This window comes from Lithobates pipiens, unplaced genomic scaffold (assembly GCF_037356315.1).
Source record: "Lithobates pipiens isolate NorthernLeopardFrog02 unplaced genomic scaffold, aLitPip1_a1.2 Scaffold_13, whole genome shotgun sequence".
Lineage (NCBI taxonomy): Eukaryota > Metazoa > Chordata > Amphibia > Anura > Ranidae > Lithobates > Lithobates pipiens.
The window spans coordinates 58,141,983-58,151,152 of NW_027507718.1; the positions used below are offsets into that span (position 1 = coordinate 58,141,983).

The 9,170-nt window shown below is 40.5% G+C and overlaps 1 pseudogene; it reads left to right on the forward strand.

Moving 5' to 3' along the window:
- The first annotated feature begins 1,056 nt into the window (after positions 1-1,056).
- On the forward strand, positions 1,057-1,207 carry LOC143979959 (U2 spliceosomal RNA; annotated as a pseudogene).
- Positions 1,208-9,170: the final 7,963 nt, after the last annotated feature.

Genomic DNA, 9,170 nt, shown 5'->3' on the forward strand with positions numbered 1-9,170 from the left:
TAGAAACCAGCTTCCATTTTTTTGTCAAAGTTTAATTGAACAAGCTAAAATTAGAAGCTGACTGGCTACCATGTGTAGCTGCACCAGATTTTGTCTCCATTTTTAGTAAAACAACCCCAAAGTGTACAGTTTGCAAATGCAGTAGCTTTAGAGCTTAGTAAATAGGGTAAAGTTCTGCTGACTTCCATCATTCAATCTATGTGCAAACAAAAATATTGTTTTTTTCCTCCCATGTAAAAATGGGTATTCTTTGTAAAGTAAAGCTTCCGCTCATTTACTATTCTCTGGGTCAAACACACTAGCAGAGTGCAACTGCACCTGTAAAATGCACCTCTATTTGCCTTTAGTAAAACAACCCTACTGTCTCTAGTCTCTATTGTGTCTCCTTTGCACCCGCAGCCTCAAACCTCAATTGTGCCTCCTCTGCACAGGGAGATTTATCAAATCTGGAGAAGGCAGCTATGGAGCAGCTGTGCATGGCAACCAATTCATTTCTATCTTTACCTTGTTTAGTCAAATGGTAAATCCACATTTATGGGGATAAAAAAATTGAGGGGGCAGAGCTAGAGGGAGATCATGATAGATGCTTAGTAACAGAGCTCTGGTACCAATGGGACAAATACAGCTCACATTGACCTACCAGGGCCATCTCTTCTCACCCCAACTCTGTGTTCTTGCTCTAAAGCACCAGAGAAATGAGAAGACATCATGTCCAGGAACAGGAAGGAGATTGATTGCCCCCAGAAACTCATGGAATTCTTCACCCTCAGGCCTAAACAAAATGGTGCTGGCTCATCCACCCCGGCATCTGGCTTTCCTAATTAATCAGCACAGAAAGGGAAAACTCAAAAAAGGAGCAGCCCCCCTAAAAGCCCACAATCTTCGCCAACCACACCAACCTCTGGGAGCCCAGAAAATGCAAGATTCTGGATGGATGCAGATCATGAGGTGAGCTCTCTCCATGACTCAGGGGATGACACCATGGAGCTGCCAGATTCCATAGATATATTCTCCACAAATAACCAGCCTGTTATAGACATTGTTCTAAAGGAGATGTTAGTCTCTTGGCCTTTTGGCTAAGATCAAGTGTAGTATCTGTTCTTATCAGTTGCCAGAGGAGGTGCTGTGCTGCTGCCAATGTGGAGGGCTATGCAAATCCTCTGGTGCAATTGTATCTGGACGGTCTGTTTCGGTAGGGGCACTCTTAGGTGATAGAGGCCAATGCATGGTTGTGTCTGAGCAGGCCTGAAGGGTGCTCCTGGTGAAGATAGGTGCTGGGTCTGGCAGATGGGTCGGGTCCCTGGCCTTCTGGCCTAGATTGGTGCGGTCCTTGCTCCTGCCAGTTTTTCAGGAAAGAACACTGGACCCCTTTGCCACCAGGGGGATGGTTAGTATTTCTCTAATGAAATTAGGTAGGAGCGACAGGAGTGGTGGTTGAGCCCTTGCGTCCAGGACTCTCCCTAAGCTCTCAGAGATCCAGGCCTTCCTGGTAGGGGTGGGGGCTGCAGGGCCAGGGTTGGAGAAAAACCCATGGTGTATGTGTCCTTGGAGTGGCAGTCCAGGGGTGCCATAATATCACAGTAAGTGAGGGTCACTTTTATTTATGGCACCATGGTCACTGCACCTTATCCCACTTTTTTTTTCCACCTGGGTCAGTGCTTTTGGCTGGGACTGGAGGAATTTTTTATTCCTGGCCAGAGGGCCTGGTCATTGTTTCACATAATGACCATTTTTCACTCTCCTCTCCACATCCTTCTTCCCCGCTTTCTTTTTATTTAAACCCACGTTTGTCACTTTTTGTATTTTTATGCTTGTACATGGTTTTAGTACGTTGCACTGGTATGGTGTAGGTCCTTAGGCCTGCCCTGAAAGTCTTGGGAGGGAGTGGACATGGCTTTCTGGCTTAGTTCACCCTCTCTCATGGGGTCTCCCTTCGGGGGAGTCCCACCTAGTACTTGGATGGGTCTGTTTCAGCAGATCCTCCAGAGAATGGGTTCCATCTGGTTTCGGGCAGATGGACCAAGTGTAAGTACCTCAGTCCCAGTCTGGAGCCTAATGCCCTGGGGGATCAGGGCAAGGCCCTCTGATTTTAGAGGGCTTGTGTACACCCATTTTTTGCCACTGGGTGACATTTCTGAGTGTGTTTCACACACCATGGGCTTTCAAAAATACCGCCGACATGTGCTTTCTGAAAATGCAATACAATATGGCTACCTGGAGGTGTTCTGTACACAGAATGTGTACAGAATGCCCCCCAGAAACATTATTTCCTACTTGTGTGATTGGTTTACTGATTTTCCTAGAAGTCTGCACTAAGGTACAAGTCAGATTTCAGACATCCCCTGCAAAAAAAAAAAATAATAATAATAATTTTTGGTGAGATACCCACGGTAGAAAATCGCATCTAAAGGGATGCAGACCCTGCAGCTTTCCTCATTAGTGCCCTGCAGGTGCACAGCTGATTGATAATTATGAAACCACTCCCATTAGACTAACTTTCCCACATGAATACAGCCAAACACACAGGGATTTCTTCAGAATTATAAAAGGTAGGAATCTGCACCAAACTTTGTTAAAATTCTTGCAATGCACATAGATCACTCAGAGGGGAATGGACTTACCCTTTAAGCTTTGAAAATGAAAGATAGAACTCGATTGGTTGCCATGCTCATCTGTTTTCATATTCTGTCTGCTCCATTTTTGATGACTTTTGATAATTTCCCTTAAAATAAATTAAAGATTTTTTCTGACATTCATTTGCTGCATGAAGGAATCAGCCAGGCAACAAGATTTTTCACAAGAAGACAAGCAATGGTAGCCCCAATACTACACTCTTAATAGGTATACTTTAAAAAATCAATCTCAGTACAATATTGGAATCCATATTTAAGTCTTCTTTGCACACTTTATCTTCTTAAGCTCACAGTGTTTTCAAAAAAGGATATATTTGGAAGTTTAACTGGAGGTAAAATCACAGTAGTCACATAGCACCATAGTGTCAGTGTTTTAATGTCTTCAGCTTGATTATGCATTCTGTATTACAGAAGCATTGTTTAACATTATGAAATTTGACTACTATAACCACAAAAGCAATCATGGACTAGCAACTTGCCTTACAGCAGTTACACAGCACAGTAAGCCAACAGTAAATCATCAAAGCAGATGGGTGCATATTTGGAGATTTGAGAATTGTGTATTAGAATTACGTTTGGCTTCTGAGACTATGATATATTCCCAAGGCAATATTCAAAGTTTGTGGAATAAAACTACAAGACTGTGTTCATTTGCTTTAAAGAAGAAAAAAATATATATATAGGCATTCGATAAAACTGTGCAATTAATTGTGTTTTGGTGTACTGATAACTTCAGACACAACAGCAAAAATAAAAGTAAACATTTTATTAAAATTACATATATACATAATTTAAAAAGGTTTATGATTTAATTAAAGTACATTTGTGTCTTTCCTGTTTTTAGGCACATCAGCTAACACCTTCCATAGCAGTTGTTTTTCTTGGCACACTTGGCATTAAACAAAATGGTGCAAAAAATTGTGTTACTGGTCTATTGGTAATTGTGGATATAATGACAAAGTAAAACTAATAATTAACAAAAACAAATTTTTAAAACATTTAAAACAGTGTTTTTCCTGATATTAGGCACATTAGCATTTTTTTTAGCAGCTTTTTACAAGGCTTGGTTGCAAGCTCAAAGACCAATACAACTCCTTTCTCAACTTTTGGACTAGCCATAGTATAAACATTACCAAAATGTTATTCCTATTATTAGAAATATAGTATTTTGAACTTAAAATGCCACTGTACTACACATAAAAAATTTCATTCAAGCTGACTTATACTGAAATGACACTCCCCTACCCCTTCCTGAACAAAGTCTATGATCTGTGCTCCATCCAATGCTGTTCATTTAATCAAACACCAGTATAAAAAAAGGAGGAGGTTTTGTTGCCTCCAAGATATGGTGGGAATTTAATGGCACAAGTCTGCTTATCATTCAAAGTTACAAATTAATTAAAAACCACACACAGTTAAAATTATGCGTATCAATAACCCTTTCATGACTAAGCCTATTTTTGACATTTGGTGTTTAAAAGTTAAAATCTGTATATTTGCTAGAAAATTACTTAGAACCCCCAAACATTATATATATATATATATATATATATATATATATATATATATATATATATATATATATATATATATATATATATATATATATATTTTTTTTTTTTTTTTTTTTAGCAGAGAATCTAGAGAATAAAATGGCGATATTTTATGTCACATGGTATTTGTGCAGTGGTGTTTTAAACACAACTTTCTGGGAAAAGGGACACATTCATGAATTTTAAAAAACGAAACAGTAAATTTAACCCAATTTTTTTGTATAATGTGAAAGATGATGTTACGCCGAGTAAATAAATACCAAACATGTCACGTTTTATAATTGCACGCATTTGTGGAATGGCAACAATTTTTTTACAGTTACCAGGTTAGAGTTACAGAGGAGGTTTAGTGCTATAATTATTGCTCTCACTCTGTCGATCACGGCGATACCTCACATGTGTGATTTGAACACTGTTTACATATGTGGGCGTGACTTCCGTATGCGATTTCTTTGCTGCGCGAGCTCGCGGCAACTGGGGCACTTTAAATAATGTTTATCTTATTTATTTTTATTTATTTTAATATTAATAAATCGTTTTAAAAATAAATGATCAATTTTATTGCTGTCACAAGGAACAGCCTCTCGGGGGAACGGGAGGCCGGATAAGAGCGGCTGGAGGGGGTCATCCCCTCCGGCTCCTCCGGTATAATAGGCAAGTGGCTTTTAGCTGCTTTGGTTGTTATCGCTGGAAAGCCGATTGCTGGCTCTAAAAAACAGTACTGGGATGATGCCTGCAGCTGTGGGAATCATCCCGGTATAACCCCCGAAAGCCAAGTATGCACATCTGCGTACGCTCGGCGGCAAGGGGTAAACTTGGCTTTTTACACCAATAGCCCAATTGGGTATACAAACTTATATCCAGTTTTTATCTAAACAATGTCTGCAAAGCTTGACGTTTTTCTTGGACTTTGGTCCACTTCACCAGGAGCTTAAAGGCTAAGTTCACCTTTATCCACCTTTTTTTTCTTAAATTCCAGCTCCCCTATGCATTAATATAGCATTAGTGTACTTCTTTTGCAAAAATATCAAAGCTTTCCATTAATTCAACATACACTTACTTCATTGTCTTTATCCATATTTCCAAACGTATCCATTACTTCTACCTTACTTCTTGGACAGACTTTAGGTCATGACACAGGAAGGAGTTGACCAGCTGACCTCATTAGCACACACCCTGCATCATTCACCCTCCTACCTACCCACCCACTCCCAGGTGTATGTTTTTTTTAAATTAAATGCAATCAATCAGTGATCAACCCTCTCACTAAATAAATGTCCTTACTTAATTTTAGCCTGGGTTCACACTGTGGCGATGCAGGAACCAGCGCCATTACAGCTCCCATTCCCACATCACATCTCTCCTGCAGGCAGCTCACACTGCCTTCTGTGAATGGCTGCGAGTGTCAATATAATGTCAATTACACGCCCAGATTGGATCACAGATGTGAGAAGACTCATGCGGACAGATTCCAGTGCAGGAAAGAAAAAGTCCCTGCACTTTTTTTACCTTTTTTGTGAAAATCCAATGCGAGCATACATTTTGTATAAGGCTGTGTAAAAAGGGTATGGCGCTACCTCAAAAAAACAAAAAATACATATAATACTCTACTAAAAAACATATGAATATCTATACGAAAATAACTAAAACATGATTAACAATCAACTTCAAATGAATAATATACAATCAAGAAAAAATCCCCAAAAAATTAAAACACCATGATAAAACGTGAAAGAGTTCAAAAATATTTTGAGAGATGCAGTTCTAAAGATGATAAGAGTGTAAAATCACTCAAACATATGTGGGGTGTTCACACTCACCAGCACTTTCTGTAAAAAAAACTCAAGGTTGGTAGATATCTCTACACCAGCAACACAGGTAATGATAATTCCTTATTCTTTGTTGAACTTCGGGCAATCATGCTCAAAGAAAGACATAGGAGACACAACAAAGGAACAATCATAGCGTAACAAATGAATAGAGGCTGTTTGCCCATCCCTCACTGACATAATTTCCATGCCTGCTGGATTCTACTTCCTCTTGCTTTGGAACACACACCATGGGCGTCTGGATGGCGTACATAGGTACCCTAAAGTTGTTGATTGATGTTGGTGCTAGCACATAGCACTTTCAAATGTGAGTGGGCATTGTTTTTCTAACCTGCATTAGCTCCTGCTATTAAGCTTTGCTACGCTATGATTGTGTCTTCTTTGTCTTTCTTTAAGCATGATTGCCTGAAGTTCAACAAAAAATAAGGAATTATCATTACCTGTGTTGCTGGTGTAGAGATATCTACCAACCTTGAGTTTTTTTACAACCAGTACTGATGAGTGGGAACACCCCACGTATGTTTTAGGGTGATTTGACACTCTTATCACCTTTAGAACTGCATCCCTAAAAATATTTTTGAACTCTTTCACGTTTTATCATGGTGTCTTGATTTTTTTAGGGATTTTTTGTTGATTGTATATTATTCTTTTGAAGCTGATTGTTAAATGTTTTAGTTATATTTTATATATAATCACAGGTATTAGATTCCCAATTTTGATTTTAGTAGATGTGTGTATATATATATATATATATATATATATATATATATATATATATATATATATACCACTTGAGTGTTTAGCCACTTTTAAAGGGACAGCTTCACTCATTTATACATTGATAGTTTGGAGCCATTTCGTGTTACTTTATCAACACATAGAAATTGTATGGCTGAATTCGCATTGCACAGATATTGCATGTGATCGACACTGCAGTGCAGGTGCGAATCATATGCAAAGTCTGTGTTCGCTACAGTATGAACCCCAGCTTAATGTTGCATAGAGCGTTCATTTGGCATTTTGAAGTGTGCAGAAAATGAGATATGAAATAACAGCTTATGTGTATAGAGCTGTAGTAGGGAAAAGAGGAGACGTGTGTCCTAGGTTCTATAAGGCCCCTTTCATACGAGCTTTCCGATCAGGTCCCTCTGTCAGTTTTTCAAGCAGACCTGATCAGATGCTCCATTCACTCCTATGGAGCGGTGGATGGTCACCTGCTGCTATCCAATCCAATCCTGTTCATGAAAACCAGATGTATAGCGACCCTATTTTCCATCCATCTGATGGATCGGATAGAATCGGATGAAAACGGACAGTGATCTGTTTTCATCCAATCTCTCCATAGATGAGAGCGGGGCTCTGACAGGTGTGTTTCTGCACAGTAAGAGGAGACGGATCTGTCATTCGCCTGCTCAACGGGGGAATGTGGAGCAATCCCCCCGCTAAGCAAAGCGGAGTCTGCTGGCCAGACTGCCCATGTAAAAGGGCCCTAAAGTTCACCATAAAATATACAATCTGATTGTATAATCTCCTTTAGATCTACCATGAACTATGTAGTGCAAGGGCCTGTCTGAGTGGATACAGAGTGATTGGCTAGATAGGTGTTTCCTCCTATTATATACATTTTGTAAATCTAAAGTAGATTGTACAATCAGATTGTATAGTATATGGCCACTTTTATACACCTAAAATTTCTAGCTGTGCTTTCAGTACAATTAATTGTTAATGGCACACAGAACACAGAAGCAAACACACATTTTTCCATGTGAAAAAAGGAGTGGCAAATGCTGCGAAAAACAAGCAACCCACAACAAACCAAAATGTCCCATGAGTCACATGTAGACCAGCCCATTAAAATCAACAGGCTGCCCTATGCGTGGCACAGTAAAAACGGTCCACAAAACATGCGCCCTTACTATGCTAGACGTGAATGGGTCCTGCAAGTGAAAATACACTATCCATGGAGGGGACAGAATAGCCTGGCTGGGGTGAATACAACATGGTGATCTAAACAGAAATTATGTTACATATGAAGAAGTTTATGAATAGTTTTTGCATTCTAAGCCCTGATTGGGCAAAGATTTGCCTAATCAGGGTGCAGTGAATAGCTGGTTGTTAAGGAGCGAGGCCGGGAAGTCGGCCGTGGAATGCTTAACAACCGATGATGAGTAATCAGCTGTAAATGGGCTTCTGTGCTGACAGCTGAATAAAAAAAGACTCTGAGCAATAAAAAAATGAAAAAAGGGTGCGGACTTGGCCGCAATCCGAGATGGCCACTTGAGCCGTGCTCTCTGCTAACACAGGGGACTTAGCAGCGCCGACACCACCCGAAGCAGCTCCTACCTGGAGACCCTGCAGTTATGTCTTGAAAGCTGAACAACAAGCCGCCGGAAACCCACAGGCTGTCTGCCTTCTTTAGCAGTTCCCAACCGCACAGGCCCCAAGATGGCTCCGGACACAGAGACCAGGCAGCAACACATGCTTCCCCGCAGTGCTCTGCACAGCCTCAAGCTCCTCACATGGAGTGCTCTAGCCCTATAGCCATGCCAAGCAGGGACAGGAACAAGAAGGCTGCCTCATTACCCTTTGCCTCACCAAGCCAGGTGGCCACAGGAAAGAGAAAAGTCACTACACTTCCACAATGACAAGGGGAGGCAGAGGATGATGATTATGACCTTCCTACATTGGATAATGCACACTTTGAAACAGATGCTCATGACCCTGCAGAAAGGCATTCAGAAAGACCTTTCAAAATCAATCTCCCACATCCAAATACAAATAGATGATTTAAGAGAATGCACTGACAAGGTGAGAGACAATAGATTTCACAGATGCTTATAATGAATCGCTTGATGCCCATCGCTAACAGGTGACTAAGCTCCAATGCATTCAATCTAAGCTGCCAGATTTTGAGAATCGCTCTCGCAGAAACAAGCTAAAAATCCATGGTGTCCCTGAATCGGCCCCTCCTCAGGAGCTGACACAATATCTCCAAAGCCTCTTTAAGATTCTGGTACCCTCCCTGTCTGAACAAGACCTATTTATCGATAGGGCCAACAGGATCTTTAAGCCTCCACACATTGCAGTATTCAAGCCAAGAGATGTCCTCATCCGCATACATTTTTTCAACTCCAAACAGAAAATACTGAGGGCCG